The following is a 20,831-nucleotide window of genomic DNA, read 5'->3' as shown; positions in this document are numbered from 1 at the left end:
TCACCTAAGGCACCTGCATGGGGCTGGCAGGTAAAACACAGGAGCTACAGGAGACCCACATCCTCTTTTAGGGACAGACGGAGCTCATGTGGGACACATAGAGGCACTGTAGTATATCACAGTATCTTATATAGTGCCAGATGCATATGGGTATGCAACTCGACTGCCTCCTATGTGAATCAACCAGATGTTTGTGGAGAATCTGCTCCCAGCTTCTGCTGCTGCTGAGAACTGAGCCATGAATGCATTTTGTGCATTTCAGAAAACTGCCCCACAGGAGCACTGGGAAAGGTAATGCCTGCTTATTTTACATACAAAGTCACAGACAGCCTACTCGTATCTCTGCACGTGGGCCTTATTCTAGTGGGAGGTCACTAGAAAGGTCTCCATGACTCCAGCTACCATGGCCTTGAGCAGCTGAGCAACCTGAGCCGTGATCTGCTCAAGTGCCCGTGCACACAAACATCAATCCATTCAGCACATGCATGGGATGGTGATAACCATCTGATGGGCCACATGATAGACTGGAGAATCAGACAGCAAACCTCACTCCACTGTGTGTCCCACAGCCCACCAGCCCAAACACGTGCCATTTCAAGCCAAGTTCTTTACCAGATGAAAGGAAGGCTCTCTTGATCCGATAAACAGCGTAATAAGTGCTGTGGCCCTCAGCTGTGAACATTAATGCTCAATATGCCAGGTGGCTTAAGCTGCAAGCATGTAATCTCCTGTCACTGTGTAGCTTTCAGGCATCCTTCCATGTTCTTAATTCTCCTGATAAATTTAGAGAGATTTGTTTCCAAAGAACACATTTTCCAGCAATTCATAACATAAAATATCACACATTATGAACTCTATCTACCCGACAACAGCCAAGAGCTCAGATTTCCCTATAGAGCTGTTTTTGAATAGCTGGGGAAAAGCACATTTAAAAGCTGCGTGCTATATTCTCTATATATGGTGGTCACCACTGTGACCATAAGTGTAAATGACTACTTGAACCTCAGGTTATTTGCAAACCTAGCTGAAGAGCGAGTAGAAAAATAAATAGATCATGAGCATTCATGCAGAGCCTTTAATTAGAGAGAAGAACGTGGCTGTCTGCGTAGGAAGGCCATATCTTCACATGGTGCAAATCAACACAGCTCCATTACATAATTACATCAGTTTGTGCCAATGAGAATTCGGTCCAGGTATGCATACGAGGATGTCTGCCTTTACCATGGAAACACAACACCTAAGCGAGGGACCACACGAGCAGCTTAGCAGCAACTGTATTAATACTTGACAGGGCAGGAAAGAAAAATGAAAACAATTGCTTTAATTGAAACTACGGGGGGTGTATAAGTAGGGCAGAATGCACAGTAATTACCTGAGTTGGAGTTGAGCCAGAACACCAACACTAACGTTCCTGCTCTATGGGACTGCAAAGGAGCCTAAGTAAACAGGATTTTGGTTTTCCATCTTTGGCTAAAATGGTTGTTTACATAGAAACAGAGAACTGTGTAAAAAGACATGGTGCATGCTCAAGTCTGAGGAGTGAAGCAGGGCTGCAAGCTAAGGAGCTGAATTTCCACCCACACTTGCACCGAATAGCAAAGAGATGTGGTGTTCCCTAGGAGAAATGCTTCCTGCCTGGATGGTGGATCTGTGCATGGGCACAGATTTGTCCAGCTACGGGAAGGAAACGCCAGGTTACTGCAAATGAAATCAAGGCTCTGTTTACCTGAGTGTTAACATGAACCTTCTGGATATTCTCAGGCTGGAGGTGCTACCAGCTCCCAGCTCCCTCTCCCACAGCTCTGCAGAACTCCTGGCCCCAACCACATCTGCCTTGCTCAACTCCCTGCAGTCCACTTGCCACGTGCCCACCCCTACACCTTCCTCACAGACATCACCAGCAGCCCCTGGGCCCTGCTCCTCACTCCCCACCGCATCCTCTCCATACCGCCTGCAAAGAGAGGCAAACCTGCATGGAAAGCTGTCCAGAGACCAGTTCCTAGAAAGTTCACTTCCCACACTGTGGTGGATTCCCAGCCATGGGGTGCATGAAATGCACGAAGGCAATGGTTAACAACAAAATAAAGCTCCACTGGTAGCAGGGGTAGGGGATAACCAGGCCTGGTGTGACCTAGGAGTCAGCTTGAAGTATCAGTTGAGAAGCACCTATAGTGTCTACGGGAAAGACCAGATGGAGTCCTGGAGGAATGAAGCTCCTTTTCTGAGGAAAAGCCAATGGGCAATGGCTTACCCAGTGATCCCCATTTGTGGTCCAACAGGCATGTCTTAGTCATACAACAGAGGAACAACTTCAAGCATCTGCCCCATCATCAGTCATTCCTTCATGACTGTGCCAGCTCTGCCAGCAAGGAGCAACCGCAGCCAGCTGCCGAGCTGGCATTACCGGCTACAAGTCCCGCACGCTACCAATGCACATGTCTGAACCTGTGACCCATAGGTTCTGCAGACCATCACAAATCCCGAGACATACAGTTCCCCACAGCCTTGCAGGTTGTTTTTAGTTAGACAAATTCAAATGGCTGCCACAAAAGCTTAATCTCTTTCCAGCCACACTCATGCTGAGTGTCAATAGGAAAAAGTCCCATGAATACGCTTGATAATGACAGAGCCGTGGCTGTAGCAAAGAACAAAGTATAATGCAGGCTTGAATACTCAGGAAATTGACTGCTGATATGTTTCCATTCATTGTTTTGTTCTCTGTTCTCAGTGTTATATTAAAATCTCCTACTAAGAATGAGCTTTCTTGTTTAATGGAACTTGTCAGTTAGAGGAAATCTGCTTGAGCTGTTTGATCTATTCTTTAAAATAATATTAATTGCAAATTTAGCACACGTCCCTATCTTAGTTAGCAAATCATTTGAAAACTAAAGCTGATATTTTTCAAACTTTATTTGTTAGCCACAAAAAATCATGGCCCATCACTTTCTAACTCTAAGGCATTCTCCATCCCTTTGCTCTGACTAGTCAGTCCTGGCTATTCATTAGATATGTTGATCGATCGCACCAGTCACCTGATGTTTTTTTCCTGACTCTATTAGTGAAAAGCAATAGTACTGAGTAGCAAATAGTAAACACAGTGTGAATCTCTGGTCATGAGAAAATTCATGAAACTTCGCAGTTTGTGGGCATTTTCATAAATTCCTGACAAGCATATCGACTTATTCAAGTGTGACCTCACATCTATAGGAAATCACGCTCAGTGCTTCTGTCTGCGTCTTCATTAATGGAACTAGCTGTCTATTTTGGTTCCATGTGACTCGTAATTAAATACTGAATTTGCATGTTTGCTATTCATCCTGATTCCCAGCATGTGCACTCACAATAACAAATCTTAAATTTGGGCTCTGAAGCTGAGGTACAGCTGAATCTGGATTTCCAAAGTCCTACAGTTCAATGATATTTAAATCTGGAGGTTTCACTTAGTTCCTTGCAGACATAAAAGAACCATTTAGAAAAATCAGATGCAGTAGTCAGTTTAGACTCTATGTAAATCTGTAGGATTATTTCCATTTGCTGGTTCTGAACCTTCAGCGAAAATCTGCAAAATGGGTTGCATTGGGTGGCTCACGGAAACAATATTTCTTTTGTGAATGTCTTCCTGCTTCCAGTTATATCAGAATGACGGAAGAAAGGGGAAATAGCCGATTCCAGAGTTCATATAATTAGATATAATACACTCTATCATCATCAGTACTCGATGCTTTTCTTCAGGCAATCTCAAAGACTTTGAGAAATGCTCAGAAACCACTGCTCATGCCAGCATCATCACAAGTGCCGTCACTTTTAGGAATCTGACTTTACAGAGAAGCGGTGGCGTGAGCCCCCTCCCCAAGAGGCAGCAGAATCAGCTCTGCACACAGACCCCGAGCATCCTTCCTTCCCCTCCATCTTAACATCTCTGGCAGGCGCCGGGAGATGCCTCCCTTCTCTGGCGACAGCAGGTTTGATTATACTTGTGCTCATTCATGTAATCTGCTTCACCTTGGCCTTGCTAAAAACACTGCCCTGGCACTGCGCACCTCCGTCAGTCCTGCAACACTGTCTGCTGACGCAGAATAGCCGACTGTGGATTAGGGGCAGCGAGACACCCCTACAAAGGTACCTCAGTGACGGGACGTGCCTCAGCCACAACTGCATGCTGTCGGGGGAGCCTGAGCTCCCTGCCTACGTACCTTTTCTGGACAGGTACCATCCTCCTCTGCTCCATATCTCCTCCGCTCCTGACTAATTCAGGCAACTCAAGTCACAGGGAATTCCTCTAAAATAAAACCATTCTTCCCCCGCCCCAATCCTTTCTTAAAACAAGGGCAGAATTGTTCAAAACAACCCGAGGGAAGAAATCCAAATAGGAGGTGACCTCCTTCCAACCCTTGGTGCTGGGGGCCGAGGTGTGGCCCCCCCCCAAGCTCCCAGGGTCATTCCAGCACCTTTGTCTCATTCCCTCCTGGAGCGACGCCCTCCCGCGCCGCCTCCCACGCAGCTCGTGTTTTCCTGCGGCCCATGAAGAGCCCTCTGTTCCCCCGCGTAAGCCCCCCTTGGCGAGGCCGAGCATGCCGGCTGCCCCTCGGCATTTGTTTGGAGCTTTGTGCGGAGTATAACGGCTGGGACTGTTCGTCACAGAGAGCGAGGAGCCGCGAGCACGGCTCAGCACAGGCCGACAGCTACAGCAAGTCATCTGTTGTGGGGGATGCCATCCAGTGAGCCGGAGGAGGAGCAGCCGCAGCAGCCCTGCTTTTCACACCAGCTAGTAGGCAACCCCTCTCCCGGCATCCCCAGAGTGGTGCCGCACGCTAAAGCCTTGCCGGCTGTTGCTACCTGCGCCAGCCACCCGGCACATGCTGCAAACACCTCTCTATTTGATGGTGTTGGCACTTCATCTGAGAGCGGGACAGAGAGGGTGCGGCTGGTTTTCAGGACTGCTTTAAGACTAAAATAAGAGCTCTTTATGGGCATAAACTTACCATTCTGCAAGACCTGCAAACCATTCCCTTTTCCAGGAAAGCTGCTTTGTAGTACCACAGGAAAGTTATCCCTCTGGTGTCACAAGCTACACTGGCAGCAGTGCAGTCCTGTAGCTTTGACCAGAGGCTACTACAGGTATTTCGGGCAAGGGATGAATGACTTTATGACCTTGATGGATGCAGAGTCAGCTCAAGAGTGCTCAGCTGTGCAAATAAAACGTTGCCACCTCAGTGATAAGAGGGGAGGGTGCCCATGCCAGGGCAGAGGAGGGGAGACGGAAGGATGCAGCAGATAATGATGACTCGGGGAGACTGCTCCAGCTCTGGGCTTGCCGTTTTGAGGAGATAGGCACCCCACGTGCTTCAAGCCAGTCCTCTCTCTGCTGTGGCAAGAGCAGCCAGCCTGGTTTGCCAGGGCTTTGCTATAAGCAAAATGTGTAATGAAGCATTTTCTACCCATTTGCTTCTGCTAGTGTTGCTGGAGATTAGAGCTGTCCCAGAGTGGTTTGCTTGCCTACGGACTTGGTTTAAGCTACACCCGCAAAGTCCTCTCCATGTCTACTGGGGAAGGGTGCTGGGGGAGCTCCCCCGGTCTAACATATTACTCTACCCTTAATTGGTTTCGTGGTGGACTTGGTAGTGTTAGGTTAATGGTTGGACTTGATGATCTTAAAGGTCTTTTCCAACCTAAGAGATTCTATGATTCTGTGATTCTATTGCTCTAAAATGTCAATAAGGCAATTGCATATAGAGAGGCACAAACCAGACTTCTCCATTCCAGTGCAAGGAAACTTCTGCTTTTGCTCTGAATCATTGATCTGAGCTGACTATTTCGGTCCTGTTTGAGCATTAGACTACAACTCTGACCTGCAGTTCTGCTTTAGATTTGACTAAACCTCCATGAAAAGGTCAAATACGTTTATGAGATTCCAGCACGAGAGATGGGAAACACCTGATGGCTGCTATTGCTTTCTGAGGCCTTTTTTGTCCATGAGACTTCAGTACCCTGCACCCAAATCCTTCCCCCAGTTTGTCCTCCAACCCTGATGAAAACACACTCTGTAGCCAAACAACATCCCCCCCCCCCCCCCTTTTTTTTTCTCCTTCTGGAGGCACAGCAGCTGTTCTGTTTTGCTGCTGAATGAGGCAATGTTTTATCAGCTACGGTTTACTGATTTGCAGATTTTGGTGGCAACACTGTCACAGAGTTCCCACCATCAGCCCCTACCAGCATTTCTCTTCTGCCACGCACTTGGGCCTTTCAGCTGGGCCAATGCAGTTGTTCCTGGGGGCTGTGCTGGGCAGGGAACTGATGCAGCTGAAATAAACTGCAAAACAAAAAAAAAACAAAACAAAAAAAAAAAAGGAAGAAAACAAAATCCTTCCTATTTTACAGGGCATTTTGTTCATGGTTTTTAACCCCCATCAGTTCCCAATGCAGCTTGCTGCAGAGTCACACAAGGAGCTATTTGGGCACAAATGGGAGAGAGCTGAGCTGGAGCAAAATGGTGGGAAAAAAGTCTGGGATGGGACTACCTCAAGGTAGTATTTCTACTAAAGCTTCCTTGTCCTCAAACCATGGCTGGGGTTTCTTATCTCAGACTGACATTATCCACGAGATCACCATAACTTTCCAGTAAACAGCCAATTCATTTCACAATTTATACATCGTTACACATCCCCCACATACCAGAGAATTAGCTCTACAGACTCCTTTAGGGCCTTAGAAGGATCCCTAGGCATCAGTTTTCATTTTTAAATGAATGCAAGCATTCAACTGAGCTGAAGACTATTAAAAGCGAGACACCACTTCAGTGATAAACAAAATATTTTCCTAATAATTCACTTAACTGTCCCATTCATGGACCTATGCCTTTGGAATGGGACATGCTTTGGGATTCCAAATAATAAATAATAACAACAATAACAACAGCACATTCCATTTTACTGAACGAAACGGTGCTATACCAAAAGGCTCGTGATACATTATCACCGTCTGTGCAGGAGTGTGGGTGGGAAGCAAGAGGCTGCAAGAAGAGACAGATAGAACAGCTCCTACATGAGACTTTTTCCTCTGTGCTGCTATTTGCCTTTTGCTTAAGAAGTGCAGCAAATATATTAACACACGCATGAAAAATGAGCTGAGGTAATTCCATCTATGAGCATGTGATTGGTCCCGCTGCCACAAATGTTTTCCCTCTAGGTCTGTATCTGAATCTCACATAGACTGACTCATGCTGCAGCCGCATACGTCACTACTACCCGGCAGCATCAGACTGTCATTTGTTTCCTTTTGGAACGGGATGTTCTATAATAGCTCCAACTCCCACTCAACAGTTTAAGAAATTGCAGTTCTTTCACATATCTCCGTTGTTCCTGAGAAGCAAGTTTTCAATTTGTTTCTAAGGTGCTAAAACAGGAGCAGAGAGTGGCCTAAGCTCAGGGATGCCTCACCTGAAACTCTAACGGGATGTGTCTTTTAATAGGATGGAGGTGCGATGGTTCTCAGTGTGCTGTAGAGTTTGTTCTTCAGGGAGACAAACAAGGCACAGTGCAGAACTGTTGCTTCCAGGGTCGCTGTTTGAAGTACAGCCCCGCGTCTCATTCACAAGGCTCCTTCTCCCGCAGCCAGGGAGAGACTGTCACATAAATGGAAGGTTGAAGCTCTGGACATGCTGATGGAGCCATCAAAGCAGAACCAGCTGTGCTTCAGAGTGCCTCACCAGGATGGTCAAATATGCAACACTCGCTTTTCAGCACTGGCTAGTTGGATCCTCTGCTCCTAAAATGCTAATCTACATCTGTGTCTTAATCTGGATCAGGAGCGTGCTTCAGAAGTGAATCCCTGACTTACTGGGCTCTGGTTCATGCTGCGGCACAGTTTCAGAGCTCAGTCTATAAGACTAAGCTAGTGCTAGTCTCAGGTTAAAACCCCCAAGTGTCAATAGTATAGAGCTGGAGTCCTTAGCACCAGCTGGTTTGTTCTGCTGGTTTGGTACTCCTGTTACACCAAACTACCAGCTACTACTGCTTCCTACTTGTCTTTTGGAGCCAGAAGTCCTGGAGTTGTTGGATCCTAGTACACAATTCCAAAAGGAGGAACGTGATGTGGTTACAGGGGTGGAGCAGAAGGGAGGAGGCTACAGTCCCCCAGGGATCCCTGCCCATGTAAAGGCCAAGTTCATCAGGATACACTCGTAATGCTGCCAAGTTTCCTACTGGGAACATCCTGACAGGTAGATGATACAAAAGGACAGAACCAAGGGAGCAGAGAGCCAAAGAACGAAAGAGTGCAAAAGATGATGGCATTTCTCCTGCTTACTTTTGGGATGCTGCTATGATCCAAGGCAGCCTAAAATGGATTTGTCTTCACACTGGGTGCACAGTAAAATGGATGCATTGCTATGCAGAATCCAGTGTCCCCTGCTCCAACTGCTGCTCGCCTATTTATTGAAGACCTTTAACTGAGTGGAGATCTTAAATGACTTCCTACAGGTGCAGCCATTCCTAATGAGGAAGTCAATGCCAGCTTCAAGTGTGGTAAAACCAGTATTCCTAGCATTCTTCAGAGAAAAATTAACACTTGTTATCTGCCACTTGGAATAAAATGGGAAGCTTAAAGATGATCTGGAGAGAATTTGGAAAAGTGAGGTTTATATTTGCAAACTGCACATAGCCTTTCTCTGAGAAACAGAAAAGTTCCTGAGGCTAGTCTCTGCAAGAGGATGTCCTAAGAGCCTCTGAAGATGTTTATTCTGATCTCCTGGACCCTTGTCCAATGTACATTCATTGGAGTTAAATAAATAAGCATTAGCAAACCCAAAGCTCCAGACCTTCCACTGTCCTGCATTTAGCCAAGACCTTAAGTAAAGAGGCTTAAGTCACATTTATATTTCCTTTGACCTAAAGACCAAGCACAACTCAGTCCATCCCAATTACTGAGTGAAGAGACCTTTATGGCTGCACTACCTTGCATTCAGCTGCCTGAGAAATCTTTAGAAATCACTGCAAAGGCAGATCATCACAGCCTGGCGTTCCCTGCTTGCTGCAGACACCTTCACATGCAGCACAGGCTGGGGAGAACAGTCAGCACCCCAGCCCCGACTTATTTTCATGACAGCCCTCAGGAATCCTCCTGGTACTGTCTGGCCAGCTATAGGTAATGCTGCACTGCAGGAATAACGTTGCTCAGGCTCTCAGTCCCGGCCCTCAAGCTTTGACAGCCATCAGGACAAAAGACAATCTATAAATGCAAGCCACCATAATCTTACAGACATCACCTATACCTTTACCTGGACTTACCTGGATTGACGTGGAGGGCAGTGTTTCTCTTGACATTCAAAATGAACGCGTGCACTAAAGAATACGAGGTTTCTTGTACACAGGGTATTGTTCTGGATTTCGTATTTCTTCGGGGTTGTCTTGGCAACGAAGAGGGTTTGCCGCTAGAGGTGTGTGAAACACTGGGCAACAAAAAGCAAAACAACTCCCACTTGTTTCATTCCATCACCCAGTTAAACCACACTCTTTATCAATCTGCTGGGATGTTATTAGTGTGCTGTGTGTCGGGAGGGGCAGCACTAATCAGCACTGACTCCTTCACTCCCCTGAAACACCGTGATTTTGAAAATTGCAAAAAATGATATTTTTCATTGGGAAATGATGTCTATCCAGACATGCTGACCTGCTCTGTTCACTTTCTCCCTTCAACTACCTCTTTAAGGATTAGCTCCCTGGAAGGCAATGGAACTGATTATGGATGGTTTTAAGCAAAACTAGGTTTGGGGTTGATTTTTTTTTTTTTTTTTAGTTTCAGTTATGGGAATTTTAAGTGACTTCAGTGAAGTCAATGGGATTACCGTGGACTGATTCCAATACAAATGAGTTTGCCAATTTGCCCTGATGTGAGTCTTTCCTACATGAAGAGTAGAGATGCTGGACAGCTAAGGCTACACCTGGTCAGCAAGTGAGTGGAAATGCCCCACTTGCCCTTCTAGCTCAGCTTCTTCCATGGGCAACAGAACTTTATTTGCTGTGGATGAGGTCCAGGAATTATTGTGGAAAGTTTTTAAAGCATCTTTGGAGGCAGTTTCACATTGCTTATTCATGTCATTTGCCTTTATTTTTACTTACTGAAGACATTAAAAAAATTAACCCAAACAGCTGTTCAGATTCCTCTATTTTTTATGTAGCAAAGGGAAAAAAAAGCCTGAACAGCTGTGTCAGTAAAACACAAGCCAGGTGGCCTCCCCAAGGCAAAGTTTGTAAGAAATCTATAAGATAATGTTTTTATTATCTGAGTTATTGTATTTCTTTTTTATTACTTTGCTCTTGTGGATTCTTAAAGAGGTATTGGCCACTTACTTCTTATCTTCATCCTCTTCCCTCAGTGTTTGAGCTGTACCATAACTCAACACAGATGTTACAGTGATTCAGCCATCAAGGGTGAAAATCGTCCTTTCAGCACAATCCTCCTGAAATTTGAATGGGATTTAAGGCTGGGTAAGGAGCGATTTTACAGATCTGGCCTTTCTATGGGGAGAAACTCAGGCCATGGCACCAAACAGCTCCCTAGGGATGTGCAAAGGACTGCCCACAATATGCTGGCAGAGGGAATTTGTTTTCCATGTCATATAACTAAGTCACCTGAGATGCTCAGTTTTGTTCCAGTTCCTTGACAAGGTAGCTGAGTTGTCCTCAAGCAGAGGCTAAGGATTCACAATTACACAATAGTCTGAAAGAACAGTTGTTTTGTACTCCAGTGTGTGAAACATTGGGGATTTGTAAGCTGCTAGCCAAATTCTCCGCCGGGTGGTGCTGAAATCTATATAGCTAGATAGATTTACACCACAGTTGCCCCACTGCTGTCATCTCAGAGCATATCCCTGCTGACAAAGGCTCATGAAGATCTCCCCCTATTGAGGTTTTGAACTCCTCAACCAGCCTCCCATCCTTCATGGAGCAAATTTTAGCCTTCAAAGCTCTGGTGCTCCTTCTGTGCACTCGCTGCCACAGTCTTGCCTTGAGAGGCTTCCAGCTGCCTGCTCCGAGACCCATGTTTCATGGCACCACGCTCCATCTGTGCTCCAGGCCATCACACCATGGTCCAAACCCTAAGCCCTGTCCAGCCACCCAGGCCTCATCTGCTAAGTCCCTTCTATATAAACCTTCCTAAGAGCATGCTTCTATTGCTATAAGGGACCTTGCTGGTTTATGGACACATTTTTCATTAATTGCTTGTTAATATTTTCTTCCCCAACTTCTGTCCTTGGATTATGAACTCTGTAGAACAAAGGGAAAGCACTGAAGTGTCTGAAAATTGCCAGCCACATCGCAGGTGTTACAGCAAATGATATTCATAGTAAGAACAGCAATGATAATTGTAGTAATAATTAAACCATTTATTGCCGTTATTATTCCTTCTCCTATTCCTATAATATTTGACAAATATGGGCTCCAAAGAGTTCCTGAGCTTGAAGAAACATTTTCAGGTGACACAGAGTGCAAAGAAAAGAGAAAACAGTTTTATACTATTACAAATACATATATAGCTAACATTGTTACATATTATTATATAGTGATTTTATATTAAATTATTTTGCTGAACTTTCTAATTGTTAAAGTGGCTTTTCAGCTTATAGCATAATGATAATATATAGCTAAATACCTGAAATTTGTTTATGTACCAGTAGGATTTTTTTCTTCTTTTTCTTTTGGCTCGAGAAAGAAAACGTAAAAATGTCTATTCATGAGAAGGACCATCTTCCAGGGGAAGACACAGCTGAATCATCACTGAGTCTAAAGGAGAATTTCATTCTCCCCTAAATCATTCCCTTTTGGTACATTTTCTTCATAGCTGCATAGCTGGATGCAATTCCGTCTATATGTACTAAGCCTGTATTATTACAATTCCAGCATGATATATATTTATTTGGAGTGGAACAAGATCATGAATCAGGAAATAGCATCGCACTTTATATTATGTATTTATTTATTGTGTTAGGATGAAATTTACCTGGGTCCAGAGAACAAAATTAGGCTGTTACAGCCCTTGGTTTCATAGAAGTTATTTTCCTCTCAATGCCTATGCCCTGTGGACAGAAATTTATTTCACTGGTACTGAATGAGAATTCTCCCATTCTCTCACTGCCTCCAGGTATAATTTCTATACCTTTTCTCCTGCTTCCAATTTTGTATCCATTACTCGAATACTTGAACACATGAAATATAATACCAACAATCACAGAGCAAGAAAGTCTGCAGTGTGTAGGGAATATTTTTTGTTCCTATTCAATCCTTTTGTAATTAAAGAAATCCTACTCAGTAATTTGATGTCTTCAGTGACATTATCATGCTTCTGATCTTAACCTTTCAGCTGAATTTTAGGGGCTGGTTGGCCATTAGAAAGAAGGACTATTTTGCAGACAGTTTATGGGATGCAGATTTGGAAGATCTCAGTTCTCTGAAGTATGTCACACATTGAGCAATGAAATATGACTTTAAACGGAATGTGTACTAATAAATGTAAATATGAAAGTGGAAAATTACATTACAGAATATAAGAAAGCTCAATGTATTTAATGATACAACAGTAATTATCTTTAATAATACTAAAAATATAAGTGAAAAACATTATGAGAACTTTGTTAAGTGTCCAAACGTGTTCCGATTGCTGTATTTGATAACTTTGCAAGAACTTAAGTCTCAAAGACTTGTAGTCTCTGTGAGATTCGGTAGTATTCATACATAAAATGCAGGAGAGAAGTTAAATGAACAAATGGCAAGTTTATCTCACATAGAAGAGTTATAAAATCATTAAGCAAGTAAAAGTTTATTCAGTTAATTGGCTAAGGCCCAGCAAGGATTTCACAACACTATCAGCAGGGTGTTGAAATATTAAAAAAAATACAAACAACCCAGTAACCAAATGCTCAGTTTCAGAGAAGCACTCTCATTTAAGAAACACTCTCTTAAGTATTTTTCAGATAAGGAGCTGTGTATCAGCACGTGTCTATGTTCTTCCTGGAATCAAGGCCCATGCAAGTTTTTTCACATACACCAGCATTCTCTACATGTTTTGTGATTTCTCCTCACTCAAGCACCAGGAAAGTAAAAGTAACAAGCATATACAGTTACAAAGAGGTATGACATATAAATGTTATTTATATTTACTTAGTGATTTGATCTAAGATAGAGAGCATCAGAGTGTAATGAGATAACCAACAGTAAATTCTGTCACTTTTTCTTGTGCACAGAGAAAAAAATCTTTTAAGAACATGGAAGGATAGGAATATGTCAAAGCAGGAGCTCAAGGAAAGGTAGCTCATGCAACTGCTGATACAATAGAAAATTAGAAAGCTCTGAAATAAAACATAAACAAAATTGAGGTGTAACCTATGTAAAGACAATGAAAGATGTGCTCTCGACATCCAGTAAAACCCTAGCGTAATTGTATTGATCATGTAGCATCATTTGAAACAGAATGTTTCTGCATTTTTACTCTGTGATACATCTTTTCTTAGGAACAGTCTGGCCATGTAGGAAATAATTCAGCCTACTTTCTAGCACACACAGAATTTTAAAAACAATGCAAATGTAGATACTTGCTGATGCCAAACACTTCATTTGCCAAAAAGAAGTTATGCATTTGTATCAGGATTACATTATAACCAGGATTATTTTTTGTATTATCTCTGGCAATTCTTTAACTAAAACACCTCCTGATGAAACACAACGTGTAACTCACAGGTTTTGTATGTTCACGGAAACTTCTCTCAGCAGCTGGCTTACAAATGTTCATACAAAACAAGTTGCGCTGTAACCTGCTTTTAATCTAACTGCCAGATACTACAGAGGTAATGCCTTGGGAGATGGCACTAGGTTTTTGATGAAAGAGCTACCCAGTGATAAAGAACTTGGGGAAAACCAGAACTATTTAACAAAACCAATCAATGAATATACCCCAGATTCTCTTAGGAGAAGGGAAACATCTCACCATTGTAATGTTAGGCAACCATCATCCCGTAAGAACTCAGGCCAAGCCTCAAGTGGTGCATCACAGCATGAAATATAAGGTCGCTTGGTGCAACTGCACAGATTGACTGATCACAAACATGCCTGCAACTTCAGTATCCAGGTTTGCTCTCTTGTTTAGTAAAATAAATCAACCCAGATAAAAAAGCAACCATTTATGTATCTACATTTGTATACATAGATTCATGAATATTCAAAACCATCTACTATAAATTCAGGGATTAGTCCTGGGAACAAAACAGGCATCATCAAAACACAAAACCAAGAAGAAATAAAAGGGAATAGATGAAAAGAAGGGATAGCTGACAAGTGGTAAAGAAATAATGAGAAAATATTTGTGAATATATTGGATCATTATCAGATGGATCTTCCCTTGCATTCAATTTCAGTTGCTTTTGACAATAGCCATGTGACTAAAAATTTACTTATGGCTGTCATTCTCAAAAAAAATACACTTAATGCAAGATTCAGCCCTGGAAAGCAAACGAGCACAAGTACAAGGAACTGTTTGAGTCTTGTTGAATCCTACCATGACAAAACTTTTTGATTAGATGTAACTTTCACTGACTTTGAGTAATGCGGCACTCTCCTTCCAACAACCAAATGATACCTTTCTGAGTCAAATGTAGTTTATAAGGCTTAAGTCATTAAGCATGACTGAGCTGACCAATCATGCCATGTGAACACGGACTCATCGCCACTAAGTGATGTCAAAAAAATAACCACATGAAGAAAACAAAAAGCTTAAAATTTGGAACAGCGCAGAGACTGAAAACCTTCCATTTCTACACAAGCAATTTGTCAAAAGAAAAAAATACTAAACTTGACAAGGAAAATCTTTTGCTGAAAATGACATGCTCAGTTATACAATTACATTGCTGGTGTTCCCCTGCTCTTCTTCTTCCTCCTGAGTTTCTATCTAGGAAATATTTCCAGAACTTGCTGGTTCAGTTACCTCTTTCAGATTCTTGGCATTCAGAGGTTCCAGCAACAAAGCCTTATTATTATAAATACTTCAGCTATAACATTTCTAAGGAATCCCCTACGTTGGGAGAAGGCTCTGAGGTCAAAAAGCTAATTTTGTTATTTCATTAAAAGCAAAAGAGGAAAATTAGGATAAAAATCCCAAAGCCTGGGAAGGGAAGTCAGGAAACAGCAAGACAAGAAATGATGAAAACCAGCACTACGTCGATGACTCTGGAAAATCCCAAGTCGAAGTACATCACAAATTTTGTTTTGGTACAATAAGATGATAAACAGTACACTTGGGTTGCACAGACTTTTTAAAAGATTTTTTTAATCCTTCTCATTCATCCTTGCACTTGAATAACAGCCTACTCCTGAGCTTACAGTCATGCAAATACTCCTCGCTCACACATAAAGTTACAGTGGCTTCCGGAAGATTACTTTTTGAGCACAGACATCACCCCTGAACATTACCTTCTGGCCTTCAAACTTGTCATGTAATATCTAGTATTTAGATATTAGCTGCTATCTAGAAATGAGCACAGTTTTGACGTGACTGAGGTATTTCATCACCTCACAGAAGTACGTGTGATGAATCAGGAGTAGCACATGAGAGATGTTCTGTCACTCACTCTTGCACTCAGTGTTGCTTTACAGAATGATGTAGTATCAAAGACAGTATCTAGCCTCTGGAGCAAGCAAATCACAGACTAAACTAATACAGAAAATTAAAGCCAAAAGTAATTTTCACTGCACCCCCAGCGAATTGCAACCAACACTGTAGAAAATGCTGAACGAAATCTTGCTGAGTCCTGTGTGGAGCCCAGTTGCAAACCAACGGTGATGTAAGATTTGCCTGGAGTTCAAACTCAGCCCTCTACACTGTTCTGAGAGCTCACCATGAAAAGTAGAATAACTGTTAGCAATAAAAAGTCCAAGAGGATGAACATCTGAGAGCCTAGTCTAAAGATCTGCAAGGGGTCTCATAAATATATAGCAAAAATCCTCACTCATGGATTCCCCAGAGGAGAAAAATTCTACATTACTCACAAAGCACATTTTTTACAAACTGCTTCTTTCTGTCTGGATACAAAGAACCGAAGCAGAGCATTTAACATATAACTTGTAAAATTCAATGTTTAAAACCAAGGAAAACAACCAAGATTAGAGCTGATCAGGAAAATCGTATGTCCCTTCACATAGTTTCTTTGTATTCTTATAATTTGTCAGTGAACCAGCAAATGAGACTATCAGGACTGTCAGATATCATGGATTTGGGTGCATAAAGATAAATTAAACAGTATGGGCTCGAAGCACATCACCACTACAGGCAACCGCTCTGGGTTTTGCCACCCAATATGATGGTAAGGCATTAGGGTGTTTGCTGTCCCTAAGCTTTGAAGAATGCAGTAGGTCCTGGCAATTTTTGTTGCCTCAGGTCCCTCCTACATGGCCTGTGTGTGACCAAAAGTAGCTTCTCATGAAGAATACAGCAGGAAGTCGAGTGCACTCTGCCAAAAAGCTCCTGGGAAGTAGGGTTTGTTGACACATCCCTACCTTCAAGCAAGCAGCCAGCGGGGGTGCATCTTAGAGTTATTCAGCTCCAGGCAAAAATGGCATAGGTCTCCTCTAAGGCAGACTCTGAAAGCAAAATTACAGAGCATATGACCAGTAAATACAAAAAGGGAAGACAGGAGAAACACGTACCAAAGAATATGCACAGACAGACGGGGAATTTCGGTCTGTTACCAACAGCATTCACACATAAAGGCTACACACATATAGGATTCTGTTTCTCCTCCTGGCATTCAGCCCTGGGTGGTGAAACAGCTGATGCTCTAGGCTACAGTGGTCCATCCTTTTTCCAGCTGGTCACATACCAGCTGAGGGACCCCGTAAGTACCACGTAGCTCTGGCAACAGGGACTTGCAAATCGAGATGCCTGCCGGAGCAGAGGTGCTCAAGGAGGCCTTTAGCTGCCGAAATTCCTACTGCCCTCACATCTATTCCTTGTCCTCTCCTAGGCCACAGCAGAAAAGGACATGCATGAAACACAGCTAGCCTGGTCATGGACTACCTCTTAACAGCCTATATTCTGGAGCTCAAGTGAGATATCTCAGAAAAGGAAAAGAAAACATGCAGTTAAGAGAAAAAATCTGGTGTAAAACACATAGAACAGCTAAAGAAAAAGAAGTGACAACAAACAAGCTCTGCAGTCAAGGAAAGGGTAAACTCTTGGCCCTACTGAAGTCAGTGGGATGTTTGCCAGAAAGCTGTAGGCAGCTTGTTTTATCCAGGATTTTTAATTAGTGATTAAATGATTCAATGGCAAGCTGGCTGTTTTAAGAAGGAAAAAATCATAGAATAGCTCCAGCATGCCTCTCCCTGCCCCGCCTACCCCTTGGGAGGTACAGATCATACACAGCTTTTTATGGGAGACTTGACAGGTATTTCGCTGAACCCTAGTTGAAATCTGTAGTTTCCCAGGCCCTGCCTCCTTCCCCAGTTTGGGGATGAAGATAGGAAACACCTGCTAATGACACCAGAGACATAGCAAACAGCAAAAGTCATGTGTCAGCAGAAAGCACGCTGGAAGCCTGGCCTCTCTAGTGCAGAGACAGTCCATCTGATGGTGGATAGTATATATGAAGAAACAGGATGCCGCATTCATTTAATTGACATACATTTGAATGGATTTGAATTATTCTGGAGTGACCAATAAATAAGGCATCTCGCCACCTTAAGGCGTAAGCCCCACAACCCAAATGATCTATTCACACCACACACTTCTCTTATTCTGCTTGATTTTTCTGCTTTTCTCCATCTCCTTCTGCTTTTCCCTCTCCAAAGTACATTGGTTTCTATGGAAATAAAACACGTCATCAGAATGGACAGAACTTGGTGACGTCCCCAAGTGCAGACAGAAAATGCAATTTAAATACGCACTTTGCAATTTCTAACATGAGCCGAGGAAGGCGATGGGCGATTACCCTGTGCACGTGTGTGTACATGTGTTTGCGTGGGCGGCTGCCCGTGCACGCACGCACTCCCTCTCACCACGCGATTTGCACACATGTAATACCACCGGCTTCCCGGGACAGCGCTCAGCAGAATCCGTCCCATCCTATTCTGTTTCAATATAGCTGAAAATTGCTTTGACAGCTGAATAGCTTCTTTGTTTATAACTCATTCTTAGCTGACTCTGCCGCATTATGTAGCTTTGTAAAGAGATTACTTTGTCAAGAACTGAACATATATGGTCTGTGCATGAACGATTCAGCACGATGAACTGCATTCATTTTATATGACGTACAGGGCTGCAATGCTGCTGCCTTTAATGTGTCTTCTTTTTTCTGTGGGTTTCATTTTCTGATCTTAAGTGTTTTTTAAATTTTCTTGGGGTCTTTGGGATTATCTTCTTTACACTTTCCTGGACAGATCTACAGATCTACAGAATTTTCAGTATGTCAAATCTCAATACGTTGTATCTTGCCCTAAATCCTGTACCAAACCAAGTTTTTGGCTGCATATAACAGGAGATCATCATTATCCAGTTAGCTAATTATCCACCTGCAAATATCCTATTCTGCCCTAAACTGCCACAGTTTTCTTAGTATTTAAATTAGTATTTCAACACAGTGGTGCCCCAGCAAAGGCTTAGAAAATAGACCCCACTATAGGAAACACCATAGGGAACACAGACAGCCTCTTACCTTGTCCCTTCACCCCCAGCCTTAAAAGCAGTCCCAAGTAGGCAGATCTCCTGCAATGCTTCAGTACAGCTGCACGTGAGCCAGTCCCTTATCTTTACAAAGCCTTATCAAAAATATTAAAGCAAAACTAGCTTGCGCAGCATTATTGGCACTATCAGGGCCTTGCACCATGCACTGAACGAGCTTTGCAGGCTCTGCTGGCTATCACCTTTAATGGTGCTTGAGTTGACTGCACTGGTGGGCTCTTATCACCCAGATAGAAACCCAGAAGTTTCTACTTCTACCCATGGCTTGTTTAGAAATGACATTATTTCAGATTCACTTTGTGCCCTGCCCAGAGGCTCAACACAGGCTCGGGGCATTTTACTCTGGTTTCTCCTGTCTTTTTCCTCTCTCCCTCCCTCAATTTTTTAAACAAACACCATTAATTCTGATGGGCAGATGATATGGACCAGTATAAAGATGACTAAGAACATTAGTTGTCCTAACAGCAAAATTCCTATTGACTTTGTAGTAGGAATTACATTGATCTTTTGTGGGCTGGAGACTGAGAGCTTTCTTAGTGACATCACTGGAGGCTTTTCTTGTGTGGGGAACAGAGCTGGGCCTTGAAGCATCTTGCATTTCAACAGTTTTTGCTCAGCCCATGAACTGGCAGAACTCCAATTTACACTACGCCCTGCATTTTGCACTCTGTGGTATTTTATCACTTCTGAAAATACCAACCTTCTCTAAAAACAAAGGGGAAGTTTGTCAGACAGACAAATCCCTCCTTATCTCTTAGTCATAACCACGATGCACTTCAGATGATTTAAAGGGCTTCGCACATATTTACCTTTGGAAAAAAGAGACAAGAAAAAGACTTCTTTGCAAATCACTGTTTGAAAACAGAAGGTACAGAAAGATTCCTCACAACCTTATTTGCTCCCACTCATACTCCTAACATGCACATATTTCACAAGAGTTGGCACACTACATACTAATTTGTTGAATATACATATTTTTTTAAATTCACCATCTGTGTGGAAGTTCTTTGTGCTAGAAACTAGTGTTTTGACTAATGAATACCTTATCTTCCATCCCTTCGGCAAATGATGGACTGTTGTCTATCACTGACAAAAAAAATGCCACTGACCATGCAATATTCAGGTAAATGATGAAAGGCCACACAGGCAGTTTAGAAACAATTATTCTTGTTGTACCAGGAATTTTCAGATTTAGCAAGAAGTCATGAGATCTTCAGAGAGTCAGTAAATTTCCACAGACGGTTTCTGTTCTTCGCCCCCCCTTGTGGCAACCCTGGCTGAACCACCAAACATGTCTCAATCAGTCTGCAACCTGTTCTGCCGCAGGAGCCCTCGGAAAATCCCAGGCCAGCAGACAACAGCTGTACTGGGTTACGGTTAGTGGCAATAAAGGCAGCTGTGATTTGCACTGTCACTGATTGTGTGTATTAGTGGGAGAGGGTTGAAGTCAACAGGACGAAATGCACCAAAAGCATTGTGCAAAAAAAGAGCATGAGAGAGAGAAAAGGATAGTCATGTTTTGCAGGTAAATAATTTCCAAGATCAGAGGGCCTTGATACAGAGAGAAAATGAGAAGTAGAGAGAGGAAGGAAGATTTGTCATCGGCTCGCAGCATGATCTTTCTGGAGTAAATAACAGAGCTTTGTGTATGCTAAGCGTGGTTCACAGTTTCCTTCAGGGAGAGCTCCATGTTGTTAATATTCTAGACACTGTATTTCCATGTTCATATATCTTCTCATTTCAGTGCTGCTGGCACCTAGAATTCTGAATTTAAGTCTCCAAAAACATCTAAAATCCCTGCCTCCAACTCCAGTCTTAGTTGTTCCCTGCCAGTGTATGAATATGACTATCCTTCTATAAGGTAATAGTTGATAACGAGCTAAATACATCCCACCTAGAGGGGCATCCGTGGGTCATTGAGTCTCAGGCTACAATCATATAAGAAAACATGAGAGCTTATTAAAGGCCACTTTTCCAAAAAGCGCCTTAAATTTTGGGCCCTGACAATGGGTCAGCGCATAACTGCTTTTTGACTAAAGGCATGTAACTCAGATTAGGTGCCTCAATTTGGAGAAACACAAACGTTTTGAAACGATGAATAAAATTAGAGC

At 42.9% G+C, this 20,831-nt stretch overlaps 1 protein-coding gene across 8 annotated transcripts in view; it reads right to left on the bottom strand.

The window, feature by feature from the left end:
- Positions 1 to 18,841, bottom strand: part of SLC6A6 (solute carrier family 6 member 6) — a 100,247-nt gene extending 81,406 nt beyond the window's left edge. For 4 of the 8 annotated variants that reach the window (XM_075713429.1, XM_075713432.1, XM_075713433.1 and 1 more), the window contains exons 1-2: positions 18,695 to 18,841; positions 16,539 to 16,622 (exon numbers count right to left, since the gene is read on the bottom strand). The gene's annotated coding sequence lies outside the window, so the exon portion shown is untranslated. Of the gene's footprint in view, positions 1 to 4,982; positions 4,999 to 9,284; positions 9,446 to 10,346; positions 10,397 to 11,997; positions 12,059 to 16,538; positions 16,623 to 18,694 lie in introns of those variants that run through there. The other 4 variants (XM_075713435.1, XM_075713437.1, XM_075713436.1 and 1 more) reach the window with 3 other exon arrangements.
- Between the last annotated feature and the right edge of the window lie 1,990 nt (positions 18,842 to 20,831).

The sequence above is a fragment of the Pelecanus crispus genome, chromosome 7 (assembly GCF_030463565.1).
Source record: "Pelecanus crispus isolate bPelCri1 chromosome 7, bPelCri1.pri, whole genome shotgun sequence".
Taxonomy (NCBI): domain Eukaryota; kingdom Metazoa; phylum Chordata; class Aves; order Pelecaniformes; family Pelecanidae; genus Pelecanus; species Pelecanus crispus.
This window is presented reverse-complemented; position numbering and strand designations above follow the sequence as displayed.